The sequence below is a fragment of the Lethenteron reissneri genome, chromosome 51 (assembly GCF_015708825.2).
Source record: "Lethenteron reissneri isolate LAM-NWPU_2019-01 chromosome 51, ASM1570882v1, whole genome shotgun sequence".
Lineage (NCBI taxonomy): Eukaryota > Metazoa > Chordata > Hyperoartia > Petromyzontiformes > Petromyzontidae > Lethenteron > Lethenteron reissneri.
In genome coordinates this window covers 5435852-5441889 of record NC_083829.1, presented here as the reverse complement: position 1 = coordinate 5441889, position 6038 = coordinate 5435852, and the positions used below count along the sequence as shown (strand labels likewise).

The 6038-nt window shown below is 45.8% G+C and overlaps 1 protein-coding gene across 1 annotated transcript in view; it reads right to left on the bottom strand.

Moving 5' to 3' along the window:
• The window catches only part of ATP5F1C (ATP synthase F1 subunit gamma), a 375672-nt gene that overhangs the window by 151729 nt on the left and 217905 nt on the right, over positions 1 to 6038 (bottom strand). The window lies entirely within an intron of this gene.

Sequence of the window (6038 nt, the reverse complement as noted above, 5' to 3'; positions counted from 1 at the left end):
AACTGGAAGAAAATGTGTGATGCACGTTCATCATGTGTGTGCGCGCATTGTGTTTAAACTGTGCCTTTATAACAATGTATTACACGTGTAATGTGTTACAGTGTGGGCAATGACGATTTCTGAATAACAATTAGTCATTGTCGGAAATTCATCTCTCATATGGCAATGACACCGGTATAACTTTTTTGCAGTTTACCCAAAACATCATTATCAGTCTCCCCTTTGCATGGAGTACAATTGGTGGAACATTGTACCGAGCTTAACACGTCGGCTTTCGTGACCAATGTTCATAATAAAGGTTTTTGGGTTCGATTGCTGTAAATGTGTCGTAACCCTCCACCACCCACACAGCCAGTAGCTTCATAGTCCTTAACATAATTCGTTTTAATTAGCGCATAATTATTGTTAAGAATAAAGCTCGGCGTAGTTTTCCACCAATTGTACCCCCGAAAAGGAGAAAATTCTTAATAATAATTAACAGAATTAGTATTCTTTTATTAATAAATTAGTATTCAGGATTAGTATTAATTGTTAAAAATGATTCCGCTTGGTACTGTTTTCCACCACGTAGTACCCCAGAAAAGGAGACAATGCGACTTGATTATATTCAGTTTCCCAAAAGCAGGCAATTGTGGAATGGCAAGCCAGAGGTCGCAAAGGTCGCGGAGAAGGAAGGCAAGCCAGAGACTGTGGAATGATGCAAGCACGCACATTCGGTGTTGACGGTGCGGTACAGGTTGTAGAAGCTGGTAGGGAAAAGACAGCAAATTGTAAGGGTTTGGTTTGGAACGCGTCCCTTGAATTGGCCAGGTGACATCTGACAAATAAGCGGAATTTTGTTTGATGAATTATTTTCACAAAAAGCTATTTTTAAACTGTAGGAAAGCCACGGCGCATACACGTCGCTCGCGTTGACACTTGCGTTCAATTGTAATTGAGACATTTGATTAATAAAAATGTATAATTGCCTGCCGTTTGACCGTGTGTGTTCTTCGCCGTGGGTTGACAACTCGTTGCTTCGGAACGAGCTGTTCGTGTTTTGATTTATCCTTCCCCGGCACCTCCGATTTGCGCGGATGGCTACGTAGGGTGTGAAAGAAGTTCAACATGCACAGAGTGGTCGTGTTTTAAGAAGGACCTCTACCGGTGGGAAGTTTTAATCCGCACTAAATATTTTCTCATAATATAGTTTTTTTTGGGTTAAGATTGCTGTCGCCTGAAGCTCGTAAACACATTCCTGCGGAGGGAGCTGGTAGGAACGTTGGGTTGCTCGGTCAATGGCCTGCAGGGTCAACGGCGGCGTGGTGTATTCCGCAAATATGCCCGACTGTGAGGGCGGGCACAAGCCGGCGTGAGTAGGTTAAACGTTGAGTTTTATAAGGGCACCACGGGATGACCAGCCCCTCCCCACCCAGCCCCACCCCTTCCATCCCCACCCAGCCCCTCCCCACCCTCCCCTCTCCACCCAGCCCCACTCCTCCCATTTTTGGATGCACGACAGACGGACACAATAGTCCCCTGTGGGCTGGTGTAACCAGGAGGTTCCTACCAGTATTAATTATAAGTGTTGTGGAATCACGCTCCAACACACGTGCTGTACTAGTAACGAATTGGCATGTTCTGTTTGCGTGACACCCTTTACTAAATGGCAGTGGCGGATGGTGGCGGGTTTAGCGACACATTAATATTTCCTCGATCTAACCCCCAAAAAAACCTCTTAATGATGTTGGTCGCGAAAGCCTACTACTTGTTAAGGGGCCGTCCATAAATGACGTCACGCACCTAGGGGGGGGGGGTGGTCAGACATTTGTGACGATGTGTGACGAGGAGGGGGGGGGGTGAGAAATGTGACGTCACATCAAAATGCGCAACTTTAAATAAATATAGACAAAACGTTCTACTTAATTAAATAGGCTTTTAATAAATGTGTTCTCCTAAAACACAGCGCCACATTAAATACGCACTACAATGGCAATAATTTAAAGCGATTTTAAGCATGTTTTTTTTTTTGGGGGGGGGTAGAGCTTTGTGACGTCATATTTGAGGGGGGGGGGTCTGACTTTTTGTGACGCCGTGTGACGAAGGGGGGGGGGGGGGGTCAAAAATCATCCAAAATCTCGTGACGTCATTTATGGACGGCCCCTAAAAGCTGCATATTTGCTGCTCGACAGCAAATAGAGTGCGCGCGGGCGCTCACGCAACTGTGGAGCGAGAGGGGGTGTGAAATACGCCGTGCTCCCGTTACTTAAAAGCTACCAGGAAGCTGCGAGGCCTTTGAGCGGTTTGTTTAGTCTTGGGAAAAACAAACAGTGTGGTGCAATCACTGCGAAAAACGATGTCTTTTAGTAGAATAGGTGTAAAGGATAGACGCAGTAAAGTCCACATAGGCGTCCTGGAAAATATTCAATGAAGGCCGTGTCAAGGCCATATAACCCCGGTGGTGGGCAGTGCGCGCAACAATAATCCATTTTCTTGGTTCTTTCGGTAAAGTCATGTAGAATGTAAATAATAAAATAATAACAAATTCAACATTAAATAATTCTCACGACGTTTCGGCCACAACGCAAGCAGCCGTCCTCAGGTGAAGAACAGGTCTGTCGAGAAGACAGAGTCTGAATGACACACCCCAGGCTTGGAGCGTCTATTTAAGCTGGGATGGAGGGGGAAGAGCGCCTTGACAAAATAATTTGCATATCAAGAGGAATTTGGCATATTTATGGGAAATGCAGTTATGCGATTAGTACTACATTTTTATTATTTTATTATTTCCAGTCTACGTGACGAATCCCTGCAGTCACGAAAGCTTTAAATCGAAATAAATCCATTGTCGATTAAAAACGGCTCCGCGATTAATTAGAAAGCTCGAACCAACAATTACCCGGCTGTAACCTGAATGTTGTTTTTTTATAATTTACGGGACACTACTTTATTGATATTCCTCGATTCCGCTTCTTGTACAAACTACTTAATTGTTTATCTTGTCCTACCACGATGTACCGTATACCTAACCAATGCGTAATTAAAGCATTTACAACAGAAGCTTGCCATCATTTGTTTTTAATAAAATCTTGAAACCTGGTAACAAGCTGTCCATTAACAAAAAAAACACTCCATTTACAGTATGCTATTAAAATAAACTCAAATCAAACAAATATCCTGCGGTTTTTTTTTTTGCATTCATTTAAATAACAAAAATCCCAAAAAGTGAGAAAACCTCGCATCGTGTTTTGTTTACACACAGAGCATTACTCGGGCCCCGACTCTCAGCTAAACCGTGTACGCTTTGAACTCGGTTCGAGCGTCGACGCGACCACGTGCGCCATTTTGATTCGACCACGTGCGCCATTTTGATTCGACCACGTGCGCCATTTATGCCCAAAGCACGTGCGTAACCGCCTAGGCCCGACCACAGGCTCCGCCATTACGCAAGATTCACTCGGAGCCCCGACGACCTACAATTAAAATTACACGTCTCTGTGAATTTACATATATATCGAACCCGTTTCGACGATACCGCGACCACAGCCGGGGTCACGACTAGGCCCGCGCGCCCCTTTCAGAAGCGCTACTCCTTCCAATATCAAGAAGCCACTGGGAGCATCTACGTACTCTTTAAAATCGAGCAGATTGAAAACTCATTTCTTCAGAACTGCTGTTTGTGTTACGTTTGTTGTCCTGGTTGGCTCCGTACGGCGCGAAATGTTCAACATACATAGGCAGCAACACCTACCAGGCCCCATGATGTTACATTTTTAACTTTCTACACACAGTCATTTCAATGGTCAAACTCAGCATTTTCGCTTGAACTAGATTTATGCTTACATAAGCCAGACGTGCGATTTGTGCCACTCTGCACATTGCCGAGAATATATATTACTCGGGATATAAACTTTGAATATCAAATGTCTGAACCCCCTGACCTCCCAGCGCGTCACATGACACAGACTGCGAGCCACGTGTCCGCCCACGTGTGGAGAAAGGAGCCGGCTAAGGAGAAAGCAACAAAGACAAAGATCCCCCGTATAGCCTTGACAGATTGTGGGGCCAAGTGCTGTTAGCGAGTAGCTCCAATGAAGACCAGCACGGCCACACGACGGAAATGGGTGGCTAACACCACGTCAGACCCCCCCCCCCCCTTGTCTCCCAATGGTGACGTTTACACATGGGGATGCCCAGGACCGGTTCGGATGTGGGGTGTAAAGTACGATGGGGTGAGTGGCCAGCAACGCGTCACTACCGCCTTTGTGTCCCGAGTGACGAATGTTTACACACCGCACCACGTATTCATTTGAGGTCGAGTCGACCCTGGAGAGGACCGGGACCGGTTCAGATCATCATTGGGTTCGTAGCGCAGTCCGCTAACCACTGCGCCACCGCTCCCGGCTTACATATTCCCAGAGCTAGCATCATAGGGGCCGTCCATAAATGACGTCACGCACCTGGGGGGGGGGGTCAGACATTTGTAACGATGTGTGACGAGGGGGGGGGTTGAGAAATGTGACGTCACATCAAAATGCGCAACTTTAAATACTGTAAATATAGACAACACGTTCTACTTAATTAAATAGACTTTTTAATAAATGTTTTCTCCGACAATATCAGAGTTCAGCGCCACATTAAATACGCACTACAATGACAATAGTTTAAAGCGATTTGAAGCTTGTTTTATTTTTTGGGGGGGAGGGGGACAGCTTTATGACGTCATATTTGCGGGGGGTCTGACTTTTTGTGACGAAGGGGGGGGGGTGTCAAAAATCGTCCAAAATCGCGTGACGTCATTTATGGATGGCCCCTTAGATCGCGTAAACACAAACGTGTCGTTATACACGCTGCCACCTGACACATACAACTAGCAAGCTTTATCACGTAAACAGAACATGCAAATTCCTTTCTAATACAGCACACCGGTGTGTTGGGAGAGGAAGCCCACTGCAACATTTACGATTCGTGCCACCGTGACGTTTCGCCAGGAAATTACAACCAGCATCATCAGGCGACAGCCAGAGTTGTGGATACATTATTCTCTTTTGGGACCTGACGGGACTAAAAGGGGATTTGGTTAGAGCAGTGGTTCTTAACCTTGGGGTTTGAGATGCCCTGTCTGGGGGTGTACGACATGGATAGATTTTTTTTAGAAGATAATTGAAACACAAATGAACCCTATGTATTTATTAACATAATTTTTTTTACGATTGGGAACCAAAGGAGTGCAAGGCTGCAGTAAAGGTTAAGAACCAATGGGTTAGGCACGGGTGGGGAACGTCCGGCCCGCGGGCCGTGTAAGGCCCCGCGAGATCATTTGGGTCTAGCCCTGCCAAGGCAACCCACAGGCGGGACTCGAAATTCAATAAATCTAGGAGCAAACCTGGAAAAGCAGTTGCGAGTAGCAGCAACATCATCAATAGCAGCTAACATCACACGCCTCGCCAAAGAGAAGCAGTTCTAGCCATCACATTAGGGGTGAGTTAATTAAACGTTTGACCAAATATAACGGACAAATTTTTAAGTTGATAATTTTGTATGGCCCGTGAATGATGTTATAAATATCCAAATGGCCCTTGGCAGAAAAAAGGTTCCCCACCCCTGGGCTAGAGGAAAGGGATATTGAAGGGGATTGGAGGTAGAAATACTAAATTGGAATGAGCGGGAAACGGAGGATGTTTGACAGGGGGAGATCTGTTGGGGAAAGTGTGAAGGTATGTGGCTGGAGGGAATGGTGGGTCAAGGAACCTTTGAGAATTGGGTTTGAGGGATATATAAGTGGAGGAGTGGGGAAATTCGAGAGCTCGGGACGTTTAGAGAGCAGGAAAGGAATTCTGTAAGGCCCCTGCGTGTCTCGTGCCTGAAGAAATAAAGACTCCTACTGCTGAAGACTGCCTGTGTCCAGGTGTCACCTACATTAGTATGCCGATTTCTTTCTGTCATGCAAGTCTATCACCCCCCCCTCCCCCCTCTGGGGACCAGGATTTAAACTGACAACCGTTCCAATTTATCTTCTTGGTTCTTTCGGTAAAGTCACGTAGAAGGGAAGTAATAAA